Raw genomic sequence first — 13,519 nt, 5'->3', positions numbered from 1 at the left:
TCCTACCATTGATTGGACAACCCTCCAAATTGCGGCCTGGGGTCCAGATTGTCAGAGGACTTGTATTCATTGGACACATCAATCCACCGTCTCGATCACTGCCACTAAGGTGGTTATCCCATCTCAATACTCGGAATTCATGGACGTATTTTCCAAAGAGAAAGCGGAAATTCTACCCTGCCATCGAAGATTTGATTGTGCAATCAATTTACTTCCAGACGCCATTCCTCCGAGAGGACGAACTTATCCTCTCTCAGGTCCAGAATCCCAGGCTATGTCGGAGTATATCCAGGAGAACCTCGCACGGGGTTTCATCCGTCCATCCACGTCTCCTGCAGGGGCAGGGTTTTTCTTTGTGCCCAAGAAAGACGGGTCATTAAGACCCTGTATCGACTACAGGGGTCTCAATGCTATAACTCGCAAGGACCGTTATCCTCTTCCCCTGATACCTGAATTACTGGACCAACTACACGAAGCTAAGATATTTTCGAAACTGGACTTACGGGGAGCATATAATCTGGTTCGCATCAAACCAGGGGACGAGTGGAAGACCGCTTTCAACACTCGTAATGGACACTACGAATATCTGGTAATGCCATTTGGATTATGCAATGCTCCAGCAGTTTTTCAGAACCTGATGAATGAGGTTTTTCGGGACATGTTATATAAACAGGTGATTATCTATTTGGACGACATCCTCATTTATTCTAAAGATCTGGCTACCCACCGTAAGGACGTTAAACTGGTTCTCCAACGATTACGAGAAAACCAACTATTCGTAAAATTAGAAAAATGCCTCTTTGAAAGACAGTCCCTACCTTTTTTAGGGTTTATTGTATCCACCACTGGATTCCTAATGGACCCTGAGAAGGTGGCCTGTATTCGGGACTGGCCACAACCCACTGGACTCCGAGCCATCCAGCGTTTTCTCGGCTTTGCTAATTTTTACCGGAATTTTATTCCGCATTATTCACATATCATTGCACCCATTACGGCCCTGACCAGAAGAGGGGCTGATACCAAAGAATGGTCACCTGAGGCTCGGCAAGCTTTCGAGAGAATCAAGAGTGCCTTCCTTCAAGAACCTTGCCTTCATCATCCGGACCCTAGCCGACCTTTCGTGGTGGAGGAAGACGCTTCAGATATAGCGGTCGGGGCAGTCCTCAGTCAGCATTCGGTCCGGGGGGCATTACTCCCGTGTTCATTCTTCTCTAAAAAATTTTCACCTGCCGAAAAGAACTACAGTATCGGCGCAGCACCTCCGTGAGCTTTGGATGGCCACCAATGCCCGACTTCATCATGCGGCCGCTGCGGCCAAACGTATGGCTGACCGTCATCGGAGACCTGCTCCCCTGTTTAATTCAGGAGATCATGTTTGGCTGTCCTCCCGTCATTTACGACTGCGTGTTCCATCCATGCGTCTTGCTCCTCGATACATTGGACCATTTTTCATCTCCAAACGCCTGGGCCCGGTGACCTACCGTCTGCGGCTCCCCTCTTCCCTTCGGATCCACAATTCTTTTCATGTTTCCTTGCTCAAGCCTCTGGTCTCCTCCCCGTTTCATGAGCCTCCTCCTCCACCTTCCACGATTTCGTCTGAGGACGACTCTGTCTATCAAGTTCGGGACATTTTGGATGTCCGTCGCCTTCATCGACGATGGGAGTATTTGATCGCCTGGGAGGGGTTTGGCCCGGAAGAGCACTCGTGGGAACCGGCTGTCAACATTTTGGATAAAAACTTGCTCCATCAATTTCATCAGGCTCATCCGGATAAGCCAGGTCCCTCCAGCAGGGGGCATAAGAAGGGGGGTACTGTTGTGAGACCCGATCGCGATTGCACACGATCGGGTCTCCCTACCTGTTCCCCGCAGGTCACCCGGGACTCCTCCACTAGCGGTCGGCAGGGCACGGGTCGCGGCGTAATGGCGTCCTGCCGCCCGAAGACAGCATCGAAGGAGCCGCGGCTGGCCCCGCCTCTTAAAGGGGCCGGGCCGCGGAAACGAGGTCGGCCCCGGAGATGACGTCGGAGGGGAGGGAGATTTAAACCTCCTCCGTGGTGATTCAGACGCCTTTTCAACAGGTCCCAGTTGTGTTCGGTCCGGTTTTCCTGCTGTCTCCTGCCTGGTCTTGACTCTGTTGTTTTGCCTGCCGCCTGCCTGATACCTGGACTGCCTTTGACCTTGTTTTGCCTGCCGCCTGCCTGATACCTGGACTGCCTTTGATCTTGTTTTGCCTGCCGCCTGCCTGATACCTGGACTGCCTTTGACCTTGTTTGCCTGCCGCCTGCCTGAACCTTGGATTGCCTTTGACCTTGTTTGCCTGCCGCCTGCCTGAACCTTGGATTGCCTTTGACCTTGTTTACCTGCTACCTGCCTGGACCTCAGACTGTCTTTTGACCTCGTTGCCTGCTGCCTGCCTGGACCTCGGACTGCTTCGGATTTACCTTGTCTGCTGGAATCCCAGATTGGAGTCTACAGTACTTCCTGGGAAATCCACTATACCCCTGCCTGGAACTTGGACTTACTTCTGACTCTTCTGGCCTGTACCCAGCCTGCCGAGGACTGCGAAGGGTACTGAGGGGTAGCAGTACCGAGACGTCCACCATCCGGAGTCGTGGGGCACCTGGTTCCTCAGGTGGGTGTTTCTCTTTCTCCGGGGCAAGGGTCCACATTATACCGAGCATAACAAAATCTTTGCACAAGCAGTTGGGATAGTGGAACATAGCGATCACCAAAAAATAAATGAATAAATGTGGATCAATATTAACTGCACAAGAGCTTAGGAAAAGATTATTTTTAAAACATGCCAGTTTCACCTGCGTTCACTTAAGTCTGCTTAGTAACAAGTTGAAAAAGGAACAGAAAACATCTGCTGACGCTCAATATGGCCAGTGTCTGAACTGTTTGTGACTCGTGCAGCAGCAGGAGGTCCCCTGGCAGAACCCACAATTAAGGCATAAATCTGCTGAAGCTGCGAGTTCTAAGTAAGACCAACTGAACTCGCAAAATCTGGACTAGAGCCCAGAAAATGAGAGTATAAAGTTAATTTCATTTAATAGTGTAATTTAGATCATCAGAGAGCAAGAACACTTTAGCCATCTCATTTGAGGTCTCCAGCCCTGCTTTTCTCTTGATTTCTTCCCAGATATGTTGACTTCTGAAGGAGGTATCTTAAAGCAATACATAAGATTTGCATAATTTTCGCTATACTATTTGTCTTTATTGATTTATGCAATATTTTCTGTTTTACCATATTTTATAATATTTAGTAAACCAAATACTTGCTTTTACAGATCTGTGTTGTGTTCTCGAAGATATAATATACCTTTTCCTTACTTTCACTTAAGCTGTAATCAGTGTCAGTGTTGGTTTTTTTATGATCCAGACTTCAAGGCAAAAACCACCATTCTCACAACCCACTACACCCTGATGGGCACAGTATTCCTCATGTAATACTTAATATAGCAGCAAAAATGTTCTTCTACCTTTACTTTTATTCATAATTGTCCTTCACTTGGCCAGTTGCCTTGGTGCTTTCCTCTAGATGACTTTATCCACACCTCTGGTTCTAATCAGAATGAAAGACACCAGTATCCCAATGGTTTGGTCACTGAGTCCCGGGAACCAAAGGCCATTAGCAAACAGAGGAACAAAAATAGTAATTAGACCCATAAATGGGGAAAAAATCATGCAAGAAGCAGGAAGGATGGGCTAAAACTTCCTCACATCAAGATAGAGGAGATAGTGTAAAAAGACTGTTAATTCAAATTGAAACTCCTCTGCATCAGCTAACTCTCAGGTCTTTCCTCGAAAGAAGAGATTGCACTTTGCAGGTCTTCTTACCCCAAATCCTGCCTTTAACACAGGGAGACCCCAACCCACTGTAACAAGGGGGACTGGCTTCACAGGGAATTCTACACATTTGGCTTAAAATCTTAAAGGCTGGATAAACTGGTGAACAGGAGTCTAACCCCTAAATGAGAAATCTTCCTTTCTCTTTTCTCATAAATTCAGTTGGAAAAATAGCAAGCAGGAGACAATTTCTGCTTGAAACTGTAGCTAAAAATAAATGAAGATAGTGCTATGGAATGATAAAAAGCTAGGTCACACCATCTGCAGCCCCACATGGGGGAGCAAAACCCAAACCTCACTTACAAATATCCACACAGAACCTCCCCGATCAAATGGAAAATTCCTTTTAGTTAGGGAAACCAAAGATTCCCTGCACTTAGGGGTAGATTTTTAAACTTACGTGCGCGCCTCCATGTGCCAATGCTTCCCGGTGCACACACACTGATGCGTGGATTTGATAATGTGCGCAAGCTGGACTTGCATGTTAAAAAATCCAGGGGCCATGAGCACATGTGCCAGATTTTATAATCTGCGTGCATGTTTGGGCGACACGAGCAGTGGGGGTGACATGCAATCTTTCACATGGTAACTCATCCCGGCCTTCCCCAGTTCCCCCCCTGTCCCCTGTACTGGCTGCTTGCAGCCCTGCCATCCCAGTCCTCTGGATAGCTCCTCCCTGCCCCTTTCCTTCGGCCCGGCACTTCTGTGCGTGTGCGTGGCCACGAGCATAACCTCCATTTTTTTACGCATGTGGCCGGTTAAAAATTTGGCTGTTATGATTTTAAAATTTGAAACATATAAATGTGATGGCAGAGAAAGCACACACAACAGAAAATAGTAGATGGTGCACAGAATACACACAGGTAAGAAAAACAGACAAATATAATTATGTGCTGCCTTAACTCTTAATGTGGTTGCATATAAGCAATAAATTTAGAAAACTTCAAGAAAATGGATGCATTTCATCATTAATCAAATAGCAAAAGTCCTTTTAATCAGAGAATGTCCTCTACAAGTGTAAATCTATTCAAGCAAAAATCCCCAACCTTGTGCATGTTAAACAACTGCTCAATGAATGGATGTTACATAATTCAGTCCCCCCAAAAATATAATTGTGTGCTGTGTTAACTCTTAATGTGCTTGCATTTAAACAATACATTTAGAAAACTTCAAGAAACTGGAGGCATCTCTTCATTAATCAAATAGTAAAAACCCTTTTAATCAGAGAATGTCCTTTACAAGTCTAAATGTATTCACTCAAAAATCCCCAGTCTTTTGCAGTTTAAGCAATTACTCAATGAATGGATGTTAGATAATTCAGTCCCTCAAAAAGGGACTGCGTTTCGCAAGGCTGCATCGGGAGGGACATATGCAGACTGAATAGGTATCAGGTATACTTTAATTCAAAACGAACCATATACAATATTGTAAAGGGATATCAGTATTCAGTAACAGATTTAAATGCAAAGTAACATTTCCCCGATTAAAAGCTGAGATGTTAAAAGGGAGGCTGACAGCAGGCTCACAGTAAATGTCCATATTGAATGTTCAAAAAACCTTTCATACAATTGTGAATAGGGACTGCAACAAGCATCCACAAAATCAAATGAAATAACAGTAAACTGCAAATCCACAAAAAAGGCATAAATTGAGAGGCATATGAAAGACTTACATACCTAATTCAAAATAAACTATATATATTAATATTGTAAAGGGTTATCAGTAACAGATTAAAATGCAAAGTAACATTTCCCTAATACATAAGTCCAATACTTAAATGAGGAAGGATATAACAATATTCTGAATCAGAAAGAAGAAAATAAAGCCACTAAGTTTATTATTGAGTGTGTGAGAAATGTATTGGAAAATGGGAAAAAGGGGCTAGGCAAGCTTCAGAACAATAAAGAAGGCACACACACAAAAACAAAAAAAAACATTTTAAAATGGATCAACAATTAGAAGGCAGAGAGAACATGAATACATGCTATACCTGAATCATATTGATAGACCAAATAGTAGTGATAGTGATGACTCGAGGGTGTCCAAAATAGGAACTGCTGAAAAGGTGATTATCACACAAAGGAAATTAACAGCTCAAGATAAACAAAAGTAGACAGTGAGAAATGTGTGAAAATGATGAGTAAAATAGAACAATGAAGATGTACTGAGTGAGAAATTACATTCCCGATTAAAGGTAGAGATGTAAAAAAGGGGTTTGACCACAGGCTCGAAGTTAATGTCTGAAGAATAAGATTTACGATTCGTCAGATGGACAGAGAAGGTAAACATGTTTTCAGTAAAAAAAGGGGCTAGAGCAATATCTTAAATGGTATTTAAGGTACTGTAAAAATTAATCAGAGGTGAGGGAGAAACAAAAATCAGAAAGATGAAAATATTCTGAAAAAGCATAAACATTCAAATGTTGAATGCTCAAAAAAACTTTCAAACAATTGTGAATAAGGACTGCAATGAAAGTTCAAGGCTGATTCAGTGAGCAGAGAGGAGAGAAAACATGACGATTTAAATACAAATTGGCTTCCTGAGTGTGCCAAAATTTATTTATTTGTTTATTTATTTAAAGATTTTTTATATACCGAGGTATAGCAAAAAAATGCCTTCACTCCGGTTTACAATGACAACAACTTGTTACATCTAAAGCATTTAACAGTAACTGAAACTGGTTCTGAAACAAGTAAATTAATATATAACAAAATAACAATAAATAAATAACTTGAACCATTCAAATGTTTACAGTATAACGAGGTATATATCTGTGCTCAAATCATGTGTGGGGAAAGAATTGATAATGGGTGAAAATTGATAAGGTTTTCAGTGAGACAGTCATATAGTCATTGAGGTGAATATTGCATATCCGAAGCGGGCATGCGATATGTGTGATTTGTTGTATTATCCTATGCCATCTTTGAATGTTTGACTGAATAGCCATGTTTTGAGTTCTTTTTTAAAATATTTTATGTTTTCTTGTGAGCTTAGGTGTTGTGGTAGGGAGTTCCATAGAATCGGGCCCGCTATAGAGATGGCTCTGTTTCTTTTGGAGGATAGTTTGGATAGCGGTAGTGATGGTACCTCTAGTTGTAGTTTGCTTGTCGTCCTGGTCATTCGTAGTGACCTGTGTATGTGAATGGCATTGTCCAGAGCTGTGTTGTCTGCGTTATGAATGGCGTAATGTAGAATTGTTAGTACTTTGAATTCTATTCTTTTTATGACCAGAAGCCAGTGTAAATTGTTGAGCTCGGGGGTGATGTGGTCTGATTTCTTTTTACCAATTAGGATTCTGGCAGCCGCATTCTGTAGTAACTGAAGTGGTTTTAAGTCAATTTTAGGTAGACCTATCAATAGTGAGTTACAGTAGTCAAGGCTGTTGAAGATGAGGGCTTGTAAGACTTCTGAATTCATGGTGGTGAAGCATCGGTTTTAGGTGTTTGAGTATTTGGAGTTTATGGGAACCTTCTTTTGTTTTTGTTGCTATGTGTTTTTTGTAGTTTAATTCACTGTCAATCCATATGCCAAGGTCTTTTATGTTGTCTTTGAGCTGTATGCGGATGTTATCGATTTGGAATGGTGGTGTGGTTATTGCTCCTGAGTTTTTTCTTACGATTAGAATGCATTCGGTTTTGCTCATGTTTAAACATAATTTTAGTTGGTTTAGCATTTTTCGAATTGCATCGAGGTGTGAGGCTGCTATCGTTATTGTATCTTCTATGGTTGAAGTGATTAGAATGAGGAGTTGAATGTCGTCCGCATACATGTAGTAAGTTATGCCTAGGCTCGATAAGAGTTGGCATAGGAGTAGTAGGTAAATATTGAAGAGTGTGGCCAATAGAGCAGACCCCTGTGGCACTCCTGTTTCAAGGGGGATGGCTTCGGATGAGTTGTTGTTGATAGAGACTTTGAAGAACCTGTTTTTTAGGAAAGAGGTGAACCAGTCTAGAGTTTTGTCAGTGAGCCCGATGGTTTCTAGGCTAGTTATTAGTCTCTTGTGGTCAACTGTATCAAAAGGTGCGGAAAGATCGAGGAGGATCAGTAGGTGGCCTATTTTGTTATCGAATCCTCTAAGTATAGTATTGGAAAGGTTTATTAGTAGTGTTTCTGTGCTGAGATTTTTCCTGAAGCCGTGTTGGGTGGGGTGTAGTATTTTGTGATTGTAAAGATGTTCATTGAGTTGTTTCAGGACCGCTTTCTCAGTCAGTTTAGCAAGGAGGGGTAGGTTTGATATTGGGCGGTAATTGTTCAGGTCTTCTGGGTTAAGGTTTTTCTTCTTTAGTATTGGTTTGATTGTTGCGATTTTTAGCATGGACTGTCATTCAAGATGACATCAGCAAGCACCTCCCTAGAACCACTCAGACCCCCCTAAAGGACATTTCCCATGTAGCCACTCCTTCTAGAGCAAACAATCCTGAACAATGCACATCCACCCATTCATGTCTTAGATGATATCTATCCCAACACAAAGAGCGTATAGTAGGTCCTCAAAATTAAATCCAAAAAACACAATAGGCACCTATTCTATTAATTGTAAACCAACTAAGGCGTGCAGACAAACAATAAAGGAAAAAAGGAAAAAAAAAATTCTTAAAGCAGGAGCCGCATCTGCAAGCCTGACGACGTGCCTAACCTTACCCGGTCGGACCGTCCGGTCTGTTCTTCATCTGCGGCTCTTTCCCAGCCATGAAGCCTGCTAGTAATTTATGATATCAATGAAGCCTTGAAAATGTATCAACCTAATAAATGAAGGTTGACCGACGTGCTGCAAATGCGCAGTAGAGAGAAACTCTACTGAGCATGTGTGGGCGAGCACATCGGTCACAGCAGAGCGTCAGCTGCTTGAAAACATGGCGGCTGCAGCGGCGGCGGCATCAGCGAGGAGCTGTAGTGGCGGCGGCATCGGCAAGGTGCAGTGGCGGCAGCGAGGAGCTGTAGCGGCGGCATCGGCGAGGGGCAGCGGCGGCGGCATCAGCGAGGGGCAGCGGCGACGGCATCAGCGAGGGGCAGTGGCGGCGGCGGCATCGGCGAGGGGCAGTAGAGGCAGCGGCATCAGCGAGGAGCTGTAGTGGTGGCGGCGGCATCGGCAAGGTGCAGTGGCGGCGGCGAGGAGCTGTAGCGGTGGCGGCGGCATCAGCGAGGGGCAGCGGCGGCGGCATCAGTGAGGGGCAGTGACGGCGGCGGCATCGGCGAGGGGCAGTAAGAGGTGGCGGCGAGCAGTAGCAGCGGCGGCGAGAAGCAGCGAACCCGGTGGTGAGGGAGGAGAGAGTGAGGGGGAGGGGAGAGAGAGTGAGGGGAGGGGTGAGAGGGGAAGCAAGGGTGAGTGAGGGGGTGGGAGGGTGAGAGTGAGTGGGGGGTGAGAGTGAGTGGGGGGTGGGAGGGAGGAGAGGGTGAGAGGGAGGGGTGGGAGGGTCAGAGTATCCAGTTGTTATGGGCTGTGAGCGTCAGCTGGATATCAACATGGCGGCGACAAGGAGCGGCGGCCAGTAGCGTCCGCAAGGAGCAGCGAACTCTGTGGGGAGGGAGGTGAATAGTGGGAGAGAGGAGAGTGTTGGGAGAGAGGGGACGGTAGGGGTGGGGGAGAGGGGAGAGGTGGGAGGAGGTGAGGGGAGAGGGAGAATGAGAGGGGAGAATGAGGGGGAGGGGTAAGAGACAGAGAAAAAGGAGTGGAGGAGGGCTGAGGGAGAGGGGATGGGATTGAGAGAGGGTGGGAGTGACTGAGGGAAGGGGAGGGAGGTGAGGGGGAGGGAGGCAGTGGGGAGGACAGAGGGTGAGTAAGATTGAGTGGAGGGAAGGGGTGAGTGAACGAGGGGAAGGGGAGTGAGGGAGAAGAAAAAGTGTAGAAGGGTGCTGTGTTCAAAAATGGACAGAAAAAAAAATTTAATGTTGCCCGTTTTAACGGGCTTAACGGCTTGTTATTCATAAATGACAATTGTTAACAAAGAATAATGTTCAGTGTCCCTTGGATGTTTTAGCAAAATTCCCGACAGCTGCCGGTGTTTCGTTGCATGGCTGGCAGCTTCATCAGGGGTAACAACCTTACAAAAAAAGGAAAAAATCAATACAAATAACGGGACAATTAAAGAAACTGTACTTAGCTTGTATTAGCGCAACGCCAACCTCTTTAGAAACGAACTCCCAGTCTCTCAATAGTATCTTCAAAAAACATGGGACAGAGACCGATTACTCCAGGATAGAATGATTAAATAGCCCGCGTGAAATCAGACGTGATGACGTCTTAACGCAAGGTCACTATGGAAACTGTGTCAACAACCTGTTCCTATAAGAAAACTTGCAGCTCAAGAGCAGAATTGAGAACATTAGGATGTGCAGTGTCTAGCAAATGTATCCAGCGTTGTTCTTCCTGTAGCAGGGCTCCATTAAAATCTCCTCTACGCCAAGATTGAAACAGCTGTTTCAAAACACAAACACGTAGCGAATCACAATCATGAGCTTTTTCCAAACAATGTGTGACCAAGCGGGCCGTGGTACGTGCTTTGTTAAGACACGATCTATGCTCTATTATCCGAGTTTTCAACTGTCTTCTTGTTTTGCCCACATACCACAGATTGCATGAGCATTAAATCAGATAAATGACACCTGCAGATGTGCAATCAGTCCTGTGTTTCAGTGACAAAGTAAAATTCAATCTTGAAAAAAAGAGAACTTCCATATCAATCATCACTTTACATACAGAGCACGAACCACAGGCTTTATGAAACCCGGTGCTACAGGTTTGTAATGTTCTACTAGAATCAAAATGCACTAAACGATAGGGGTGTGCATTCGGTCCCTACATATTGGCAATAGTAAGGACAAAGGCTATCGGCACCATTTTGATTACTGGCAGCTGACGGCCCGAGTGCAGATCGCTCCCAGACCCCTTCTGGACCACCAGGGGCTTTTGGAAAGTCTTGGGGGACCCTTCTGAGCCCCACAAGACGCAAAAGTCCAGCGGGGGTTTGGGAGCAACCTCCTGCACTTGGACCATCAGCTGCCAGTATTCAAAATGGCGCCAATAGCCTTTGCCCTCACTATGTCACAGGGGCTGATGGTCGACTATCGGCTGCCAGTATTCAAAATGGCACCATCCATTGCTCCTACCATGTGACAGGTGCTGACCAATGGCACCGGTAGCCTCTGTGACAAAGTAGGTCAAAGGCTATCAGCACCATTTTTAAACTGGCAGCTGAGGGTGTGAGTGCAGGAGATGGCTCCTGGACCCCCCGCTGGACCACCAGGGAGTTTTGGTAAGTCTTGGCGGGTTCAGGAGGGTAGGGGGTTTGTTTAAATTGGCTCCTTTAGATGGCCGAATAATTTGGTGAAGATTTGTTGTATTTGTGGGGAATCGCGATACGTTTCGCTTCCCCACGAATACAACAAATATGTCCCTATACGTTGTGGATTGCCAATTCGTAGAGAATGAATGCACACCCCTGGCATTGAATCACTATGCATTGGGGCCAAGGAAGAAGAGGCCAAATGAAGGGGAGCCAGCAGGTTTTAAATTTCCTGCTGGTCACCTCCCCCTGCCGACATCATCACACCGCTCCTCCGGGCCAATTGAGTGGTCTGTCATCAGGGCATGTAATGATGATGTCACTGCACCCGACACCGGACCAGCTGGACCCACCTCCCTACCATGCATCTACTGTAAACCTGGTGCGGCGAAGGCATCATCAACAAAATGCATCGGATGCCCGGTTATTTGCAGCACCTGCACATCTGTGCTGGGGGGTCGGGGGGGGGGGGGGGCTTCCAGCATTGTTCAGGTCTAGTTAGCAGTGCGCTAACTAGACCTGAACAATGCTGGATTTTTGAATTTCATTCCTTATCTCCCACTGTTCTCATTAAAGAGATTGAATGGGGCTCCCTTTTGTAGATTTTTTCTTTTTTCTCTGTTTTTGAAAATTTTACTTTTTCTTTCATCTGAATTATTTCCATTTCAAACCTTTTTTCTCAATCCTAGACTTCTTTTTTACTCATGTACCTTTTACTGAGGTTAATGTTTTATCACTTAGATTTGCCCCCCACTTCTGCTCTATTCCCAATTTGTGGTTACAACTCATGATTGTTTAACATAGTTGTTCATAGGACTTCCTTTTATAATTTTATTTTCTCTATCTTGTTTTCCCCTTTTCTCTTTTTGACTGATTTTATATTTTGTTTCTTATATCTTGCAGAACAAAAGTGTCTGGATTCCTTATTTAACATTGACATCATGCTTGTTGACGGCCCGTTTTGGTGCACTCGGGAAGCCGGTTTGCATTTAAATTACTATGTTTTCTCTTCTCCCCACTCACTGAATCAGGGGATGCATGTTGCAGCCCCTATTCACATTTGTTTGAAAGGTTGTTTTTTTTTTAACAATCATCATGGGTATTTTTAAGCTTTTTCATAATATTTTCATCTTTCCCGATTTTCATTTTTCATCTCACTGCTCATTAATTTTCACAGTACCTTAAATGCTATTTATGACATCACTAAATCCCCTTTTTTTGCTGAAAATATTTTTACCCTTCTCTGTCCATCTAACTGATCCTAAATCTTATTCTTCAGACAATTACTGTGAGCCTGTGGTCAGACCCATTTTTTGCATCTGTACTTTATAAATAGGTTATGTAATTTTTCGCTCAGTACATCTTCATTGGTGTTCTATTTTACTTATCATTTTCACACATTTCTCTCTGTCTGCTTTTGTTTATCTTACACTGTTAACTTCCTTTGTGTCACAGTCACCTTTTCAAGCAGTTTCTATTTTTCAACACCCTCGAGTCATCACTATCACTAAAATTTGATCTATCAACATGATTCAAGTATAGTATGTACTCATATTCTCTCTGCCTTCTAATTGTTGAGCCATTAAAAACATTTTTTTTAACCTTCTTTATTGTTTTGAAGCTCACCTAGACCCTTAAGTGGATTTGTGGCAGTTCTCCGTCTTGCTTCCATTTTCCAATACATTTCTCAGACACTCAATAACTTAGTGGTTTTCTTTTCTTCCTTCTGATTTGTAATATTGTTATATTGTTTCTCATTTAAGTTTTATTTAACTTATGTATTAAAAAATTTCTTCTCTTTTAGGGAACATAAGAACATAAGAGCATAAATCTGTTACTGATATCCCTTTACAATATTATATATGGTTCTTTTTGAATTAGGTATGTAAGTCTTTCATATTCCTCTCACTTCATGCCTTTTTTGTGGATTTGCAATTTACTGTATTTCATTTGATTTTGTGGATGTTCGTTGCAGCCTCTATCGACAATTGCTTGAAAGTTTTTTTTAACATTCAACATGGACATTTACTGCAAGCCTGCAGCCAGATCCCTTTTTTACATCTTTGCTTTTAATTGGGGAAATGTTACTTTGCATTTAAATCTGTTATTGCTATTTCTTTACAAAATTATATATGGTTCATTTTGAATTAGAGTATACCTGATATTTATGCTACATTTGTCCCTCCCAATGCAGCCTTGTAAAACACCATCCCGTGTCAGGGGACTGAATTATGTAACATCCATTCATTGAGCAATTGCTTAAACTGCACAAGATTGGGGATTTTTGCTTGAATACATTTAAACTTGTAAAGGACATTCTCTGATTAAAAGGGCTTTTAATATTTGATTAATGATGAGATGCATCCATTTCCTTGAAGTTTTCAA

Source organism: Rhinatrema bivittatum, chromosome 1 (assembly GCF_901001135.1).
Source record: "Rhinatrema bivittatum chromosome 1, aRhiBiv1.1, whole genome shotgun sequence".
Lineage (NCBI taxonomy): Eukaryota > Metazoa > Chordata > Amphibia > Gymnophiona > Rhinatrematidae > Rhinatrema > Rhinatrema bivittatum.
This window is presented reverse-complemented; position numbering follows the sequence as displayed.